The sequence below is a fragment of the Hirundo rustica genome, chromosome 6 (assembly GCF_015227805.2).
Source record: "Hirundo rustica isolate bHirRus1 chromosome 6, bHirRus1.pri.v3, whole genome shotgun sequence".
NCBI lineage: Eukaryota > Metazoa > Chordata > Aves > Passeriformes > Hirundinidae > Hirundo > Hirundo rustica.
This window is the reverse complement of record NC_053455.1, coordinates 59,715,113-59,735,283: the sequence shown is the minus strand read 5'-3', so window position 1 is coordinate 59,735,283 and position 20,171 is coordinate 59,715,113. Positions and strand designations below refer to the sequence as shown.

Here is a 20,171-nt window from a genome sequence, read left to right as displayed (position 1 = left end):
AACACTTAAGCAGATAAAGGAATGTTGGCATCCTCGTACTGGAGCGAGGAGCAGTTTGGAAGGCTTAAGCCGTGACAGTTGTGTTAAGGAGCTGCGCTGTTTATTTTGCATTGTCACACTGAGGAATACCATATTTTTTCCATGGAAAATTCAGGGAAACGTCCAGTTTAGAAGAGTATTTTGTGTACCACCCACGGTTTCATGACTTTTGCTGGCCTCTGTTACGGTCGACTGTTCCACGCTTAACGCGTTTGTAATTTAACTCTGTAAAACCAAGGGGCTTGGTCTTTTCAAAAGGGAATCTGATAGCGAGAGAAGTAAAGGAGCTGTTTTAATTTGAGAAGAAAACCCTTTGAAATTGTCAGAGATGCGCTGACTCACCTTCTCCTCTGTGAGTGCATTGATTTCCTGCAGTTTTCCTATACCCAAGCAATTCTGTGGTTCAGATCACTGCAGGGAGTTGTCCCCATTGGGTCATTATTTGTGAAATAAACGCGAACAGCCTTTTGGATGTTCTGTTGGCTCCAGTTCAAGGCGTAGCTGTAAGTTTCAAGGTCAAACGCAGACATCTACACTTCTAACTAAAAGCGCTTGGGTGATTAGAGAGGTATGAGGATGCCGTGTCTGCCAAAACACTTGTCATTCTTCGTTTATCATGGGAGTGTTTGTTTGCCACCAGCTCCGAGGCAAGGACTTGTTTCCCCTCCCTTGCTCATTATTTAGGGGACCTGGAGTGAAATATTTTGGTTCTGGGAACCGAAATGTACATTTGTACATTTCAGCTCTTTTCTGCTTAGTCCTTCTGCCACACAAGGTTCTGTGTGTAAAGTGAAGAGTTGGACGCTCACTCAGTTTCTGGTGTTGGGCTTTTTTAAATCTATTTCTTAAGAGAAATTCCCCTGGAAAAACTGCAGTGAGTGAATGGATGCCGGTGTCGAATGGGAAGAAGGGCGAGTGTGCAGGGAGATTATAAATATTCAGAGCACCAAATGGTCAGTTGCGATAACGCTCCCGCACAGTGGAAAGCCAAGCAGTCAGTGGCCACAGAAGGATTGGCTTCTGTTGCCTCTTTTGTTGTTCCTGCCTTTCAGATCAATCCTGTCAATAATTGAATGCATTTTTTAAGTCTGGAAATTGAATAAAACCACACATGAAGGCATCCTGTGATTTCCTGTGACAGTCTGTCACTAGTGTTTTACCTGACACAAGTCAGTGAATCCTCTAAAAGGCTTTTCTTGCAGTTGGAAGGCCACAAATGGTTTTATATGGATGCAAAAAAGCTTGAAATAACTTCTCTATTCTTCTCCCTGTAGGAATTGTAAATGAGTAGTATTCACATCATTCTGCACAGTGCTTTCAAATGATCTTGTCTTTTACATTAATTTAAATCTGAAGTAGATCTGGCAGTGAAATAACTGGATTTATTCCTGTTTAAGGAACAGGGAAACTTGCTTTAGTGTCACTTCTGTTTCTTTTCTAGTAAAAGCATTTAGTGGAGCACTTGTAAATTGCAAACTTGGAGGGGTGTGTGTATGTTGGGTTTTGTTTTATAGCCCCGAGTTAGATGTCAGAGATAAAAAGCACTTAGAGGTTCAGTTCTAGCTCCAGTCAAGCATTGTAATCCCTGGATGAAATCCATGGCGCTGTCCTATGCAGAAGATTGCTTGGGATTATCATAATGGACATTTCTGGCATTATGATCTATTGAATACCATTTTCATTATTAGATCAGGACAGCCTGCTGCTTTGGAGTCAAAGAAACAGTAAGTAAACACATAAATCTTCCTAAATTCTCATGAAACTGAGGTTTAGACCTGTATTTCTTCAGTGACTAATCTCCCATCAAAGACCACAGTCCAGTCACTGGTCTTGGAGCTTTGGAGGCTGAAAGAGCAGTGCTGTGTATTACAACAAAGGTGTTTTAATCAACACCTGCTGTGTGAAGGGTAGAGTTTAAAACTCTGCAAATGCTTAAGGGGGAATTTTAATAGTATTTTAAAATAAATAATAATCTGTGGCCTGCTTGTTTATTTGCCCTTTCTGTGAAGCTGTTCTTTAATCAACTTTTTTGCTCCTTCTGCGAGCCATTCTCTGCCCTCAGTGTGAATTCTGACTTTGTGCTTGGGACTTGGTGGCTCTGCCTTGGAAGGAGGAGGAATGACCTGAGCCTGTGGCCCTGAGTTCTGCCAGGCTGTGGGTGTGTTAGTGCCTCCAAGGGTAAGGTCTTTCTAGGCAGAGTTCAGGTGGGATGTTGCAAAAACAGTGCAATGCTGGAAAGAAAATGAAACAAAAGCAGCAAAAATGATAAGCAGCTCCTGAACAATGTAGCTAATGAAAGGTGAAACAAGCGTAAATTGGAATACATGGGTTTTTTTCTGTTTTTATTTACGTGGAGATGTACATACGCAGCGGTAGAGAATGCACCCAGTGGTTTCACAGGGGTTTTGAGACACGCTAATTTGGAATATTAGAGTCTATTAATTTAAGATGCTTGAGAGAGAAGTTGAAATCTGAACTTACCTTGGGAATGTGTTTCTTTTACTTGATCTGCCTGAATGTTTAGTGCATGGTTCTTTAGACTCTGAGCTGTCAGCACTGCAAATACATTTTGATATTATTGCCCTGTTAATTACAGCACTTGGGTTGCACTGAACTCTCTGGTTATGGTCAGGCACTCCTCTGTCTGCCAGTCCACCTGCTGTGCTGTTTAATGCATCAGCACATCCTGGTGCTCTGGAGATAGAAGTGTTGACAGATGTTTTGCCAAAGGAGGAAAAAAAAAAAAAAAAAAAAGGAGAGGGGGAAGGGTTGGAATTTAACTTGATAATGCTGTTTCTTCATGTACCTCTTAGCCCAAACACTTGAAGTTCTCCCTGGATGAACTAATCCACAAATGAGTCTTGTGGTTTGCTCAGCTGAAGAAAAATAGGGTCTGAAATAATTCAACTTGCGTTTTGAGGTATTTTTCTTAGAAAGGGTTGAGGGGGGAAATGTGTAACCTTTGCTCACAACGTGAGGGAGTGGTTTGGATTCTGTAAAAATAAATAAGGCATGAATTTTCTTCTTTCTAATACTAAATATTGACAAACCTTATCAAACATGGGCTTAGCACTTACTGTCACCAACCCTGTGTTCTTTTGGCTATAATTTTTAACCCCTGTTAGTTCACTGCGCTAACACGGGTTAAAAATTATAGCCAATTTTAACAGAGGATTTTTTAGAGCTATGCTGTGGTGAAAATTCCTTTTTATACCTATCACATGGTCTGGAGTAACTCTTTTATTTCTGCATAGTCATGGTACTGTATTGAAATGCAGCATGGGGGGGAAAATAATGACATTTCAATAAGCAGAATGTCCTTTTGTTATCTGAGCTGAACAAACTGGTGTGCTCATCAAGAGCCTCATCAATTTTAATAAGCTATCAGCTCCACAAGTCTTCAGGAAAGCACTGCCTGGTGGAAGGGGGGTGGGGGGATTTTGGGGAAAAGAGCTGCAAATGCAATCAATAAACGAAACTGAGGGGAAATACAAGGCTCATATGGTGGTACAGCAGGTGGCTTGGAAATAGGTTCAGAAAAAATAATCAAATAACTCTGTCTTCTGTGTTTCTTGGTCTGAAGCAGGAGTTTGAAGCAATTTTGGGGATTCCTGGGCAGGAATTTGGAAACTTATGTACGCATTTACATGTTGGGTGAGCTGGTTGTAGCTATGATCCTATTCCAGCTTTGGCTTCGCTCACCTCTGGACCCCCAACCCACCTTGTGTGCTTCTACTCCCACACAGCCAAGAGCTTGGATTTCTATCCACAAACCCACAGGGACAAATTCTTTAAGCCTAAATATTAGTGCTTGTACACACATGTTCGCCTCTCCTACAAAAACAAACCACCAGGTGCATATCTGCAGATGTTTGTGTTTTTAACTGTGCATCTTATGTTCAAGTACAGAACAAGTAAAGGCTAACCTGCCTATTTTTTTCCACATTACTGTGTGTCTATATATATACATTTTAGTTATAGTAAAGGAAAATAATGATGTAATGATGCTGTCTTAAAGTAATCCTTCACATCGTTGATATTGCCCCATGGCAATAAAATTTATTTCAAATCCTTTCAGTAAAATTGGTTAAAGAGCAAGTGCTGAAATCCCTGTGTCTATAACTACCAGCAGCAAATGCTGCTGATGTTTGGATTTTTAGTGGAATTGGTGTTGGTGGTGGCTTAGCCCTGTGAAACAGAGGAGTTTTTTCTCCCTGACCTCTTCTATAAAGGCTGACGTCTCTTGTTACTGCTAAAGTTTGAACCGAGCAAATATTCTTGGGGTCAGGACAGAATTTTATCCCTAAGTGACAACAGAGTTCTGGTATTTGGTTCATTGATTAATTGATTTTTCCAGGTGAAAAATAAAGCTGGTTTAGCTCAAAGATCATCAACAACCACCAATGCGATATCTGGGGTGCTGTTACATGTTATTTGGTGTGTGTGTGTCAGCAGAAAATGAGGAGTGAGCTCTGAGTGTTCATATTATTAGTAATAAAATGTAGTGTGTTTGATGTGCTCTTATACTGGAATTAAATTGGAGATCTTGCAGCTGAGTTTGCTGAACTGAGCCACCAGAGTGGGGTTTATTTCTCATGTACCCCATCTAATTTCTTATGTGATTTGAAACCACAGCTCACCTGATCAAGGGAGAGTTGCTGGTTGTCAGTCACCTTCCATAATTGATCTACAGGATTATGGATATCCTCCTCTTCCTTGAGATCAGCACTCATCCAGAGCATGGATGTCATATATATATATATATTTATATATATAGGCTGTTTTGACATCTTAATCCTCCCCAATCTGGGGTTATTCCAAACCTAAGTGCAGTAGTAACAAAGGGTAATGGTAAATTCTGAACAAATTTTGTTTTGATAATGGGGTTGAGCTGAAACATCTTTTCACAGTGAAAAATCTTGTTTGGGTAGTAATGTTATTGCAATGTTTTCATGTTGTAATAATATGTTTCTGCTGATATACAGCATGTGATTCAATTACTCCAGTTAATGGTCCATTTAGAGCTTTCTTCATCTGTTTGATTTTTCTGTCCCTTTCCCCAGCTTGGTTTTGTAATGGATGAGTCTGCAACAACTCAAAGGAAATGTTTCAGCTTATGAAGTCCTCTGTTGCAGGAAACATAAGTAAAGTTCTGGAAACATATATTTACAATAAACAATTCCAAGTTGCAGGGGAGGATGGGTGAGGACTCAAACAATTAACTCTAGAGAGAGCCTAAGCTCCAAAGTGCCTGCTTGCGCTTGGGAGCTTAAACCCAAAATCGTGGTGCTGAAGTTGAAGTTGTTAAAAAACTCATTTTAGAGCAATGCAAAAAAATGGAATAAGGCCAGAGTTGGTATTAATCCTGTGATCTTCGCTAAATTAGCCTGTTGTCCTTTCTTAAAAGCTAATGCATTTCACATTTTACTTTTTCTTGAGCAATTTGTCAGTTGTGCCAGCAGAATTCAACAGAAGAGAAACAGAGGCTTGTAAACACAGTAAACCCACTGGATACTCTGCAGTGCCCAGTTAATCTCTCAGCTGTTTTAATTTTCCTGATTGTTTGGAAACAGGATGAAAATAATTCTACGTTTACCTTTGAACTCTCACTTTGTATTTGGGCTGAGCTTTTCAAGTCGGTGTATGTGGTCCTTATTTATAAACATTTCCCATTGTTGGAGGCTCAGGATTTTGCAAACTGAACATTAAGGAAAACCTCTCTCCCTGACGAAGTTTTGCCCTACCAGTAGACAGCAGGAGGAAATGTCCATTTGCTCATGTTGAACCGTGAGAATTCAGGCTGATGAGCAAACGAATAAAACCAGCAATTTCTGGTGCTCCTCTTGTTCTAATGGGATTGATTTACTTGGTATTTTGAACCTAAGTGCCTAACACGGCATTTGATTAAATCCAAACAAGCCTGAGGCGACAGTAAATTCAGGACAGTGGTGGTGGCTTCGTGCTTTCTTCATTTACAAATTGGGGCCAAAGTACTTCAGCAGAGCTATTCATTCTTTTCCGTACAGAAGAGCAGCTACCTTTAAAAAAAACAGACAACCAGATATACATATATATAAAACTGGTGGACTTTGCTGAGAGCATGAGTCAATTTAAGGGTTCCAAGTTGTGGATTTTTATGGAATAGCAGGTTGGAAGGGACCTGAAGGATCACCTTTCGACCACATGAGTGAGGAGAGCCTTTGAAGCGGAGCTGCCTTGTTTGCATCACAGGACTTGTCCCAAGAAAGCAACACTAGAAAGAGGAAGGTTTTGTTCCTTTCACCCCCAACACATCCAGACTTGCCTTTGGCCTTGGGTCAGAAGCCAGGCAGGATCTGTGAGCTCAGCCTGGTCCTTGGGAAGGGTTTGGATGCAGCAGGCGACCTGGTGAGCTTGGCAGGGCAGCGAGGAGAGGCCAGCGATGGGCAGGGCACGGCTGAGGTGGTTTTGTCAAGCCCTAATTCGAGTGTCTGCCTGCAGCCTGCCAGGGTGGTGGCTGCACTTCTGTGAGCTTGGGAGATGTGGGATGGAATTAATAACGTGGAAGTAACTTCTGAGGAAAGGGGGTGAGGTGACTGCTGCGCTCTTCAGGACAAGACGCTAAGGATTAAAGTTAAATGGAAGTCTGAGCTATAAAATCCTTGTCTATTAAAACCTACTCGTTAGGTGGTACCTGCAGGTGAGAGCCCCTTAGAATTGTCAACTTCCTGCTCCTCATCTGCTCAAACCCTGTTCCTTAATGATGTGATTCCTAGTCTGGCTGATGCTGTTTGATGAGCTCCTTCGTGGGGCAGCGCTTTGGAGTGGTCTTTGCTGGGATTTTTACGTGAAACATTTCTCTGAAATTGTCGCTCAGCAGAGCCGAGGTGCTGGGCTGCAGCCTGGGAGCATCATTAAATCGGGTCTCAGGGATTGTTTGGTGCTCTTTGTGCAGCTTTGACCCAGACACTGAGAGGTCAGTTGTACACCTGAGCACTTGTCAGTCTTGTTCTGGTTGGTTAATTATTACACCTGGACCATCTCAAAACCTGTTTGATGTTCACATCGTGTTGTACTTGACCCGCTTCAAGTCTGAACTGAGCAAAATGCCAGAGCAATCTGTCATGAGGTTGCATTTGGCTCTCCCTGTCCAAAAATTAAAAAGCCTTGACATAAGCCAAAAAAAAAAAAAAAAAAAAAAAAAAAAAGGGGAGGAAAATGTGCTTAAACAATTCCCGTAGTTTTTGTGTAGTGACACTAAAGTGCTTGAGATTATGAAGAGTGTGTGTGGTAGAATCCTGGGACAGAGACAAAGAACTGAAGCCAAATAAACATTTCAGAGCAGCTTTTCAGCCTGTGGATGTAGATTTATAACAACTGATAAATTTGCTGTGGGGCTGTGCAAGATCAAAGTAAAAGTTGTTTATGGTATTTTGGGGATGAGAGGAAAGGAACACTACAGAAGACATAATCTGCTTGTCCCATTCTTCAGTGTTTATAACATCACAGTCCATGCTGGAAACTTCTGTCGCTTTAATTTCTATCCCAAATCTGGAGTTTGTTGCCTGGGACGTGGAGAATAAAGAAGAAAATAAAACTCTGTTTATGCTGGGACTTATACATTATAAAGATAAGCATATTGAGGCATAACATATATATTTTTTTTGATCCTGTATAGCTCTGGGTTGTTTCCTGATTAATTCCAAGATGACAGTGAATAGATTTTCTTCTAATATTTACGTTTTATTGTTTGTGAATAAAGCCAACTACTACTGGAGATGAAGGACAAGAGTTGAGTATTGGCAGACAGTTAAAGTAGGGAGTTTGGCCAGTTTTGCCTCATATTCATTCTTCAAACTTTTTAGGTTTTTGATGTTTTACTAGAATTTAGTAGAAGTCAGTTTCTTGTTTGTTTAAATGGCTACTCAGTACTCCAGGCACCACTGACTCGTGTCAGGTGAAAGCAAAAACCAGGCTTTCAAGCTGCTTTTAGGCAGTTCACTCACCTTTATCTTTCATTCCTCTTACAAATAGTTGCGAGGTTCTTTTTATTTCTTTCCCCACTTTTAGTGCAATTTCCTGAGATAACACCACTGGCCTAACCAAAACCTTAGGGATGGGTGTTCGTTGTAATAATATGAGAGATAACATATAATGCAATGTGTTTCCTCTGTGGGAGTGGATATAAGTTCTCTTTAATAGCACATTGAATTTCTGCTCTTTGGTTGAACGTTATCTTCATTCCGTTTTTGTGCTCAGCTTGCGCTGGCGACTTTGTTTAGTCTAGAGATCGTAAAAATTTCTCCGGAGCTGCACTGACACAATTTTATTACTGTCTTAGTGTGGTTTCTGGTACTTTTAAGCTGTTATATCAATTTTATAATGTGCCAGTGGATGTTTGAAGTCTAGGGACAGTTGGACATAGAGGGGAGGGAAGAAGGTGAAAAACTATAATGGTAGTAACCAATTAATAATCTTTATTGATTAATAAACTGTCTAATTCTATTGCCAATATATAAAGACTTTTAAAGCTTGTTTTTTCCCCAGGAAGTGTTATGAAAATTTCTGTTATGCTTTGTCAGCATATGTTGAAACTTTGGCTTTTGAATGAGTATCAGTTTTGTTCAAACCTGAAGTGAGATCAGATTTGTCAGCGTGGTTGTCAATGACCTGCTGCTGAAAGAAGCTCAGAGTCCATGCAGGAAGTGCTGCTTACCTCGGAGTTTAACCTTGCTGCAGCCAAAGGAGTAATTTCTGCTTGATTTAATAGATATTTGATCAATTTTTGCTTATCACAAAAGACTGGATCCTTTCTGAAGCAGTTGCCTGAGTTTGAAATTGCTTTGATTGAGGCCACATGTTTGTCTGAGGTGGGTTTGTTTTAGTACTTTTTAATAAACCTAAGGGATTTACACCTTGAGGTGGGAGAAGCTTTGGCTTTGGTGACCATTCCTTCCATGGAAAACCTGGATGGGGGGATTTAAAGCATCCGTGCCCTGAGGTATTTTTTGTAGCTGTGCTGGTGAGTGCAATGTGAGTGACTGGTGTGTTTTGTTAGTATTATTCCTTTGGAAAAGTGTGTCCATCCTCCAGCTCCGTTCTCTGAGGTCGATGCCAGGTGCAGAGTCTCTTATTAAAACCACTCAAGGAAGAGTCATGCTCAACGTTTCTCCATGGAAAGCAACCTTGGAATTGTTTCAGGCACTTTTTTCCCTGCGTGTGGAAATGCATCTTTCACCGTTAGTTACTTTGTGGAACGATGCACGCGCTGCGCATCCACAAATTTGGGGAAGGGGCTGTCTTGCTTTGTTTTCAAACAGTTGAGGTGACCCGTGACGTGCTAGAATTGAGTGATAAAACTCTGAATTTTCTTGTACCTCCGCAGCAGTTCGGAATATTCCAAATTCTCCTGTTAAGAGTGTGATGATGTATGTGCGAGGCTGGGTGATTGTGGTTTTTCACGTTCACTGCAGAAGGCCAGCGCTCTCCTAAGGCGAGCACAATTTATAAATGAAAACGAATATAATTTATTAGCATGCAGGTAACCCTTGCCACACAAGCCAAGACTTAGATAATTCTTAAGTTAGGGCAGAAGATACTGAGCTGGCACCGGGGCATTTGGCCTTGCACCATCTGCAAAGCCCGCACTCCAATTTTCTGCTGTTGCCATGGGCTGCAGACTCAGACAGGAAATCATGGTAGGATGGGAAAGGGTCCAAAATACACACAGCCGGTATAAGGTCTGCAGTTGAAAGAGAGTTTCAGAGAACAGGCTATCTGTTCTGCTCACCAGGCAGGGCAGAGCAAAGCTGCCTTGTGTGCGCGCGCGCCCGCGCGCTTTAAATGTCGTCTTATATTTTATGTGCTCGTTTTTTTAAGAGCTCGAATTTTTTCCACGTAAAGTAACGTGCATAACTTCAAATGATCCATTTATATACGAGGGGCCTGATTCAGCCCTCGCTTAATTGGTCGTGCTGCGCTGAAAGCAGAGGAGAAAGGTGTAACCACGTGGACATTGGGGCACATCAGAAGAGCAGCCCCTGCCTCCCCTTCCCACGGGCTCATTTTGGGGGTTTAGTGCTGTTTTCAGGGATGAAACCCCGGGTTCTGTGCTCTGTAGAACTCCCTCCTCTATGGGAGGCTGTGGTGTTTGAAGTGACAGGGATGCAGAAGGTGTTTGGTTAGTGGAGCTGGATCGCTTTCTAGCCCTGGGTAGGTCACAGGGTCAGAGTTATTAATGCGTTTTCCTTGAGCTGTAGGTTAAAATAGGGAATACTGGAGTGATTTGCTTTGGAGAGCAAACTGTTTTCTTATCTGCCTATGGGAGATAAGCACAGTAATCTGTGTGTAATGAACTGCCCAGTCGGCAGAGCTTCCAGTGTGTCTGAGGAATAGTGTAGGACTGGTCAGCTTATGCTGCCTTGACAGATACGGGGAGAGGATAATTTCTCCAGCAGTACCTAATTTAATATTAGTAAAGGATATGCTCCTTAACTAAAATTTACAGCAAATCCACACTGTGTGTCATGCTTGGGAGGCATTCTTGACAGGCAGAATAGGAGCTCAGCAAACTTATTGTGATAAAGACTTGCTTTAAAACTTTCTCTCCCAGGCCCATCTGTGGTTTTTAATTCTGATTGAAGGGAGCCATATATAGAGGGTGGTTTGTTCTCCAGGCGTTTTCCAGTTTGGGTTGTGTACATAGTGCCTCTCCAGCTGCTTGGAAGAATGGAACTGTGAACAGAAGTAAGGTGAGGTTTGTGTGTTACACTGCCAAATATTGCTGGATGCGCTGGTGATGTACCTGTCAAGAATGAGACCGGAGCTGCCAATTAATCTCATTAGAAATGAAAAACTTCGGTAGGGTTTAACCCTGGGCTTGGGATCAGCGACTGAGGCAGTTTATCTCATGACCCTGTATCTTCCATTAACTGCTGCCTTTTAATGTGCAATATAATGTCAGAAAGATTTGCTGCTTTTCTTTTCTGATTTTATTTAAATCTGACGGGAGACAGTGTTCAAATGGCAGACTGTCTCAGCCAAGCCATCTGCCTGAGCCCTCAGCAGCGCATTGTATTCCTGAAAGAGCATTCTAGTGAAACATCCCAATTCTGAAAAGTTTGAGCTGATTCTACATTAAAAGAAGTGATCCAAAAAGCTGCTGGTGATTTACATGTGAACACTGCCAAGTATTTCTCTGATGAGAGTGCATAACAAAGGAGTGCTCGAGTGGTTGAGTAAGGCTGATTGGAACAATCTGTTGTGGGCTACAGCTCTTTCTGATACTCCACAATGGAGAGAAGCTACTGTCACTTGTATTTTCAATCTGTATTTTGCTTAGAGGTACAAGACGTGTTGTTGTCGGGTCCCTTGAGCCAGTTGTGGGGGGGGGCGGGGGGAGAGACAATATTTCTTGCTTTAAAATATTCATGGAGCTTGCAATGGGCTGGCTTCAGCTCACTTTGTCACCCAGAGTGATTTCTAGACAGCGACAGAGAAGTTGTATTTGATTCGTCTTAATTAGGGCTTGATAGACACATTCTAATTTGACTTCTGGGTCTGAATATGGATCTGCATTAATTATCAACTGCTCTCCTAACCTTGCTTTTTGTTCTCAGCTGTTACTGAGGAGTTTGCTCAGGGAATAGCTGGAAAAATGTGTAGTATTTGTTGTGCGGGTCCAGTTCATCTGAGGACGCTCTTCTGTTGTTCAGGGACGGCAGGTTATTTTTTGGGCTTGTTCTGTGAACAGCACAAGCTTTAGGAGACTCGTGTGGGAGTGATTTCTTCTACTTTTTTTGTGATTTGCTGTTGAAATGAGGCAGGTCATATAAAGCAGCTGCTTATTTTGGAACAAAATCAGCATAACACATTAAAGAACTCATTAATCACTTAGCTCAACCTGAATTTATTATTAAAAGAAAAAAGAACCAAAAAACTTATTGCATCTCTTGTACATTTCGAAATGCCAGAGATCCTAAGACATATGTTGTATATTCAGGTCTACAGGTTAAGAGCATCAAATAGAGTTATAATAGGGAGTAAAACCAAAACAGATTCCTGTTGAAGTATTGGCTCTCCTTTTACCAATTTTTAGGAGTGGGAGGTGGCTGTATAAATACCTGCACAAAGAACTGCTCTGAACTCTCCTCTTGAGGAAATTTTTGTCCTGGGATAGTGGCTTCTTCCCTTTGTTCAGTTTTGCAAACACAAAAGCCATCACTTTCCTAAAAGTCTTTCAGTACGTTAACCAGCTTCTGCATCTCCTCTCCCCTCAGAAATCCCAGTGCTTATTTGACAGCAGGACTTATTCTGTAGTTAAAGCCCGAGTTCCTTGGGGATGTCTTTCTTATGCATCCCCGGTGCAGTCCTAATGGTATGAGAAGAGCTTACTACATTACAGTCACGTTAACTTGTTACAGAGTTGGGGTTTTTTGAGGAGTGTGAGTAAATGGATCAACCATTTAAACCTCGATTAGTTTTGAGACAGAGGAAGGGACCAGTAGGTTTGGTCAGAAACCTGCTCTGTAATTGTCTAATAATAACAGTTGTCTATTCCTGCAAGCCAAAATGGGATTGTAACCACAGCACCAAGCTTTTATTCAGCCTTTAAGGAGGGTACTCAAGCAGCATTTTCATTTTATTGGGAGGGTACAGTCAGGTTTGTGTGGTCGTTAATATATAGGAGTTCATAAAACTGGCAGCCTTAATTGGATATAAGGGGTAGTAAAGCATGAGGTGAACCAGAATGAGATCTCTTGGGGTCTGAGTTGTGCCTCCTCTTAAAATACGCATGGCTTGGCACAGTGAGTAGCCGGGGCTGAGAGCAGCGTAGTATTAATTTTGTTTGAATAATGGCATTCATGTGCCTATGCTAATGAGTGTGTTCTGCTGCCCATCCTGCAGATTGTGGAGTGGCCTCTGAGCTTATTTCACATCTCCAGTGCTTATCTCACATCCTTAATGGCTTCCTTCTGCAATAGAGCCTGTCTTGATTCCCAGTGATGTAATGGATCAGAACCTGACCTTGCTGCACTGCTTTTCCCACAACTGTGGTGCAGCAATCACACAGCTGTTCACTGTGTGCACTGATTATTATTATTTTTTTTTTTCCAGTTGGCTTCTTTGGGATACATTATTCTTTGGCCTCAGCTTCCTAATGCAAGTTATCAGCCACTCTTTGGTAACAGCATTCAGGCAGTGGTGTTCAAGGCTTTAAGTATTGCTGAAGTGTTTGGGTCTGCTCAAAATGTTGAAAGAATATTAGGTGTTTTCTTTTTTATTGGTGGGAAATTATGTGCTTCCTTTGCCTCTCTTCAGCTTATGATGAGCTAAGACAAAAGCAGCATTTAATAAAGGAGTGAGGTGTTTCAAATAGAAATATTTTGTAGGCTTTTTTTCCCGATAGTGTCATGGATATGTACTCTGTTACATTCGGCTTCAGGGAAGTTGCATGCACTAGCAATTCGGTGTATTTTGATATTTATTTGTGGGTTTTGGGGGATTTTTCAAGTATTTTTGATTCATTCCTTGTGAAAGTATTGTGAGCTGATGAATTAAACACAAGAAAGGGTGGGAGAAGGAATAGAAATCAATACTTGGCAAGCTGGAAATCTCAGCTGCAGTGCACCTTAGAATCACTGAAATACTGGTTAGGATTTGCACTGAGAGGTTGTTTAGCCCATTTCCATTTCTGGTTGGACTCCAGCCAGAGCTAGATCAGCATCAGCTGAGCGATGGCTTTGCATCTCTAAATCTCGGAAACACCCCTGTGGTAGATCCCACAGCCTTGCTGAGCAATTTGCTCGCTTTTGTAGTGAAGAGGTTTCTCCTGATGTCCAGCGTGAGGCTTTGAAGTCACTGTTTGTGCCAGTGCCCATCATGTGCTGCCTCTGAGAAGAATTCCATACATTTCGTTTTGTTTTGTTTAGTCACACTTTGGATAGTTGTAAGTGCTTTAAATTGGCCTTCAGTGTCCTCAAAGCCAGACTCTACAAGCCCAGCTCCCATACCCTCACCATTTCCAGGCAGAGACCACATGGTCTCTCTGCAGTTTATCCACATCCCGCTTGAAGTGGGGAGCCTAAAACAGTGTTCCCCGCAAACCTGCTGAGGCTGCTCGTGAAGGGATTGAGCAAGCTGGACCTCAGGATCAGCTGCTGTTCTCTGATCATTATCATTGCATTATATTGTGTGGTTTGCTCTCATCTCAGCCTCACCTTGAGACCTTTCAGGCTGGAAAGTGCTGCTGAATTACGTGGTTGAGGCAGTGACTTTGTGAGGTGGAAAAAGAGAAGTTTGAAATATAGAATTTTCATTCTGTCGGAGCACAAAACTGAGAGAGCCCTTTGGAGTTTCCATAGAGAAATGACTTCATTTCATCACTGGGATGCTTGTTACCACAAGCAGGGGTCCTTGAGCTCTTTTATACCCATTGGTACAGTCAAAACTATTTCTGGCATTTAAAAAAAAAACAAAATGAAACAGAAATGAAAAAGCCACCGCATGTCCCAACTATCAAAAAACTCCCCGAAAAACCCAGCAAAGTCAAACCAACAGAAATCCTTAAAGTCTTCTGTGTGGCAGGTTTTTTTGCAAACTCACCTGAGTTACAGCTGTTGCAGGCTCTGGAATGTCCGTGTTTTCACTGTCCAGACGCCTTCAAAACCGAGGGTTTGAAGTCTGGCCGTGAGTCTGCTTCTGCCTGAGATCTGGTCTCAGGTTTCTGTGCTTGTTTTCTTTCTCCTTTCCTTTCCTGTACCCCCCCAACCAGAGTTGAAGGCACAACCTGCCTGATGATTTTAAGCTTAGAAGATGGGAAAGAAGGCTACAGCAGACTGTCTTTTGTAATTCTTCATCACTGGCTGCCCTTTATAACATTAGTCACTTACGTGGCTGCTGCCTCCGTGTACTTGGAGAATTGAGGCACTCGGTGCAATGGGAGAAGTGAGAAGCAAATATTTTGGTTTCTCTACCCACTGCATTGTGGAGCTTTCACAAGAACCAAAGGCTCATTCAACATTTCTTTGGAAAAAATGGGGCTCTAAACACTGCTTGCCCAGGAAAACAGGTATGGGATTATGTTTTAGTCTTACATAACCCTTAAAAACATAATGTCACCACCAAAAATTACAGGCCAATAATATAAAACCAAGCAGTTGAAAAGAATTTTATACCAATTAAAATAGCGATGCTGGTGACTGTGCAAGTTTCAGTGTAGCCACGCTGCTTTTCTTCCAACTTTCATTTATTTTGTTTCTAGGGTTATAAACTTTGGGGAGAGAGAGGGGGATGGAGACCGTGACACTGAAAGTTATTCCGTCTTAACTTGTTCAGCTCTTGAACAAAGCTCCTAAATCTTGAGCTTTTGAAGTTATTAGTAAGAATAACTGATAAGAGTTGTAACTTTCTCTCCTGTGAAAGCGCTTGAGCTTGTGCTGAACCCTTCCTTGAAGAGGCTGAATCCCATTAACCATTAGCAGTGCCATTCCTGGATGCAGGGTTCCCTCAGAGGAATGGAAAAAGATGGAAAAAGAGTAGAGTCTTCTTTTTGACGTGATTAAAAACTCTGGAAAATGTCAGTAGAGATAATGCTGACTAATGAGGTATAGACTGCAAATATTGGTATATCCCAGAAAATGGTGTTCTCCTGTCTGGAGCAGCGAAACTAAATTGGGTTTGGTAGTAGCAAGAGGGAGCTTGCTCCCTAAACACGAATTTGTGTCTGTCTTGCTCTAATTGAAGTAAACCCCCTGTGAAATTGCTACCCAGAAATGACCTCACCGAGGCTGTTTGCTCAAGCTCTTGGCAATCAGTTTTGAATACTTAATGCAGTAGCCAGAAAGCAGCAACCCCCCCCACCACCACTTTTGCTAGAGAATGAGTGCGGCGGTGGTGTTGGCCATTACGCCAAAATACTCTGTAATTCCTCTCTGCTTTTAGCTGAAAAAATAATTAAAATAGTATTTTAATGTCACATTTCTTAGTTACACCCTGCTATGTGAAACCCAAAGAAATGTCTCTGTGTAGATGCTAAAAATGCCAGAGGTTAACTGTGCTTCAACATTTCATGTTAATCTGAGTAACTGTGCTGGGCTACTTAAATACAAATATTAGGGGGGAAAAAACCCCCTGCACTGCTCTTGTTGCCAGTGAGACTTTGAATTTAGGTAATTTCATGCATGCAGAGGTAGACTTTATTTTTCCTTCATCAGCTAAAATAACAATAAAGCTCAACTTGGTATATTTGTTTAATGAGACACAGGATCCCTGTCCTGATGGTTTTAATCAGTCCCCTCGCTATGTGGTAATTAGGGGTTCTCTCCCGTGGTTCTGTTTTTACTTAACTTTCAGAATGTGCAGCCAGTTTAAGTTTCGAGAGATACTTGCGACTAAATGTTTCCTCATTTGCATGCAGATTATCCAGAGGGGACCCTTAAACACACACTCAGGTTACAGAAACGCAGCCCCTTTCAGCACTTTCTCATTCAAGGGAGCAGCGTTCTCCCGGAAAAATGTTATCTTTTGTCAGGAACCAATTCATTCCACTCGGGGGATGTGACCAGCCCTTTGATTCCTCGCACACGCGAGGATTCAGAAGCTGGAGCTGATTCAGAGCCAGGTTTGCCTGTGTCCCGATGGCGCAGCTCTGCTAATTCAGGAGCGCATCCCTGAGATCAGGTTCAGGCTGTGCATCTGTCACAGGCGAGCCCTGTGTTAAACACGGGTCGAGAAATGGGCTTTTTCTGACCAGACAGAGCCTGTCAATGCTTCTCATCTTTGTTTAATAACCAGCTCCCTTCGAGGGACCTAAGAAATGTTGTATTTGTGCTCTAACTGTGCAGCTGGGTGCCATTTGCTCCTGGCAGCTACGGAATCGCTGGAGACGTGAGGAAGTCGAGCAAATATAGAGCATTTAAAGCTCTCTAAAACAGCTTCCCTGCATAATGTGTGATGTTAAAATACTAGGTGGCAGTTTGGTCCGGTGTAAAAGTTTTATTGGTGTGAGTTTGAGCCAGCCACATTATTCAGGAAGCCACTACTGAGCTCTCAAGTCATCTGAAATGTGTGCTAGTAAAATCCTTTTTATAAAGCAATACAACCCCATGCAAGCTCTCCCCGTGTAACTCGTCGTCTCTGTCCTGGGGTGTTTAGCTGGTGGGGTGTTTGGGCTGCTGGTTTGTAGGGGTACTCTGCTTGTAAATCCAGGCCAGGAGTGAGCTTCTCCCAGTCCCAGGATTCTGGAGAAAACACCTCTGCACTGTGCTGAAAGCTATTAATTAAACTTTTCTCATTGCAGAACTGAGCCCTGCTGCTGGTTCATTTCCCTCCCCAAGTAGTAGGAGGGAATTTGTAAAGCTTTATCCCACACCGTGGGATTACATGTTTCTGATCCTGCTGTAGTTGTATCTGGTTATAGTTGTAGTTGTATCTTCTCTGCAAGCACAAATATCAAAAAGCCTTCCCAAAAATGTGACCATTGAAGGGATGGACGCTGAGACAGTGGAACTGGAGTTTGGGATTGCAGAAGGGGGAAAGAAGTTCTTTTATAGCTTATATCTCAGAATAAATGAATCTGAGAACAGATTAATAGGAGAGTAAAGCATTTGAGTTGCAGATACAAGTCAGTAGCTGGAGAGATTTGGGGTTAGAGCTGGGACAAGTGGTACAGGATCATTGCTCCCCGCACGTGGATATACACCCAACTGGTTTCAAAGGCCCCATGCCACAAATATCCCCCAACTCCCATTCTTGGGAATGCTGATAATTGTGAAATGCCCTCATAGCAGAAATGCAGTGTTAGGATGAAGGTCTCTTGTGTTCTGAAGGCAGTGGGATCTCTTGTTATTTGTCTAAAAAGCTGTTTGGATTCTGAGCTAAATAGATCTTTCCAGGCTTCTTCACTCACTTCTTTGATCTGGTTTGGCACTTTTCTCTTTCATTCTGTTGTAATTTTTTTTCTTTGCAGCTCAGAAACAGCTCATGAATTTGGGTACGCAGCATAGCTCTGGCTTTGAGGGGGGTTCATCATCACATTTTTATCATAAATAACAAACCCAAGAAACTGGTAGTGCGCTTTAAACAGTTTCAGTAGGCGAGCTTGTTGTGATGCATTGTAAGAAACCTGTTCCACTGGTACCAATAACAGTCTATTAACAGCAGCTAACTTACAACTTAGACTTAGTTCCCACAAAAAACATCATACACTTAAGGCAAAGGTAGTTCTCGATTGTGAAGAAGACATGGATATGTAAGTTTGTTCTTTAAAAAAACAGTTGTGGAAGAACTGTGCGTGAATACCGTGGTTTGGAAACCAAGCAGGATGTGGAAGATTGCAAAACAAATTGCTCAGAATTCTTCCTTCATTCTCCTCACCCCCCCCCAAAAAAAAAAAAAAGGAAGGATGACCAAGAATGAGAATTATTATGAGCAAACAGCAGGGAACCCAGCAGTGAATGGATTTACTGTAATAGTAGCACACTGTAGTTAGTTCTGTAGTAGCAGCATCCTGTGAAAAGCATGTAGGTGAGTGGAGGACTAGGGGGAGTCCCCTGCTTTCCTGAAGGATCAGATATCATTCCTGCTTTTATGTTGCCTGATTGGCCTGAATGCGGTCAAAATATTTGCAAACTTCTCCAGGTTTGTCCACGTTATTTCTAGCGAATGTAGCAGTGGGTAGAACATTGTGGGTGAATAAACGTGACAAGGTTTGGAAAATGGGATCTGCATTCACTGCTGGGGTTGTTCTGTGGGAAAAGGAAAACTAATCCCTTTGAGGGGAAAAAAGGAAAGGAAATCAGATCCCTTTATGAAAATTAAGACATGTATGGGATAGATTTTTCTTGTATTTTGAGTATCTTTTTTTTTTTTTCAGCAAGGCCTGACTTCATTTAAGTTGAGTATCGATGCCAGTTAGTACGGCACCGTATCCATTATATTGATGTGGCACTGAAAATTCAGTTTAACTGTCCAACACGACCTTTTAAGTCAGTGTTAAAGTTGGGATTGAATTCTAGATGAGCTGGCTGGTTTAAGTTTTGAGTTGTTGTGCTCTCCCTGTTTGAAAGTTTAGAGCTTAAGTTTCCAGAGTCCAAGTTGCGCTTGGCACAGCACGAGTTGATGATGGGAATCTTTAGCAGTGATTTTATACTGTGAGCATCAAGCCTTCAGTGAAAATAACTGCAAGACCTTACTGCACTAAAAATCACTGATATTTGCAATAAATTCCACAACTGCTTTGAACTGCTTGCTCATCTGATGTTTTCCCTCCAGCCAGGCAGGCTGGGGCAGTCACGAAGAAGAGCGGTGAAAATCTAAGTAGCCAGATAACTCTGGGGATTTCCATTCAGCTCAGCTGTGGCGTTCTGTCAGATTGAAAGTCACTGTATCATGATGGAATATTCTAAGGAAAATACCCTGTGTACAGTCAGCAGCATTTGGGTAACATTTCCATGTTGTGGGAGAGCGGAGCGCTGTGAAACCTCATTACAGAACATGTTGATGCAGCTCCCCAGCAGCAACCTCCACGAATCTGCCTGGTGACAAACTCTGGCTCAGCCCAGCAGCTTCTGCTTTCTGATAAGCCAAGGTGGTTTCCTTGTTTGCAAATGATGGGAAGGTCTCTTTCTCTTTCTCTCTCTGAAGCTCGGCCATCTATTTTTGGATTCAGTTTGCATCGCGTTGGTGATGACTCTGCTGGGTACGTCAGAGGCTGTCATCGTTCCTTTTTAAAATATTCTCCAGCTGAGCAGAATTAGGGCATACCAGGCACATGAGGAAAGCCTCTTTTCCTCCTTTCAGCTATGTGGAAAAGCTGTGTGGGTTCTCTGGGCGTTTGTGTAGATTCCCAAGTGTTGTAGGCAGCGTAGAGGTGGAGAAGATGACACGCAGGAATTTGTGTGCTGCTTCTACCTCACACCCTGCTTACAAAACACTGCATGGGCTCAAGCCTTATATAAATAAGGCTATAAAACTTACTATTACACTAAATAACTTGGAATTTTCATAAAGTACTTCTCGGTGGTGTTTTGCAAGTACTAAATAAGCTTTGTTGTGCTTATTAAAGCAGAAGGTATTGCAAGCTTAAAACAAAAAGGAAAATATGAAATGTATGCAGAAGTAATTTGTTTAAAATGACACCAAAAAGCGACAAG

General features: G+C 42.0%; 1 protein-coding gene across 2 annotated transcripts in view; it reads left to right on the top strand.

Moving 5' to 3' along the window:
* ABTB2 (ankyrin repeat and BTB domain containing 2) overlaps positions 1 to 20,171 on the top strand; it is a 114,400-nt gene that overhangs the window by 5,139 nt on the left and 89,090 nt on the right. The window lies entirely within an intron of this gene.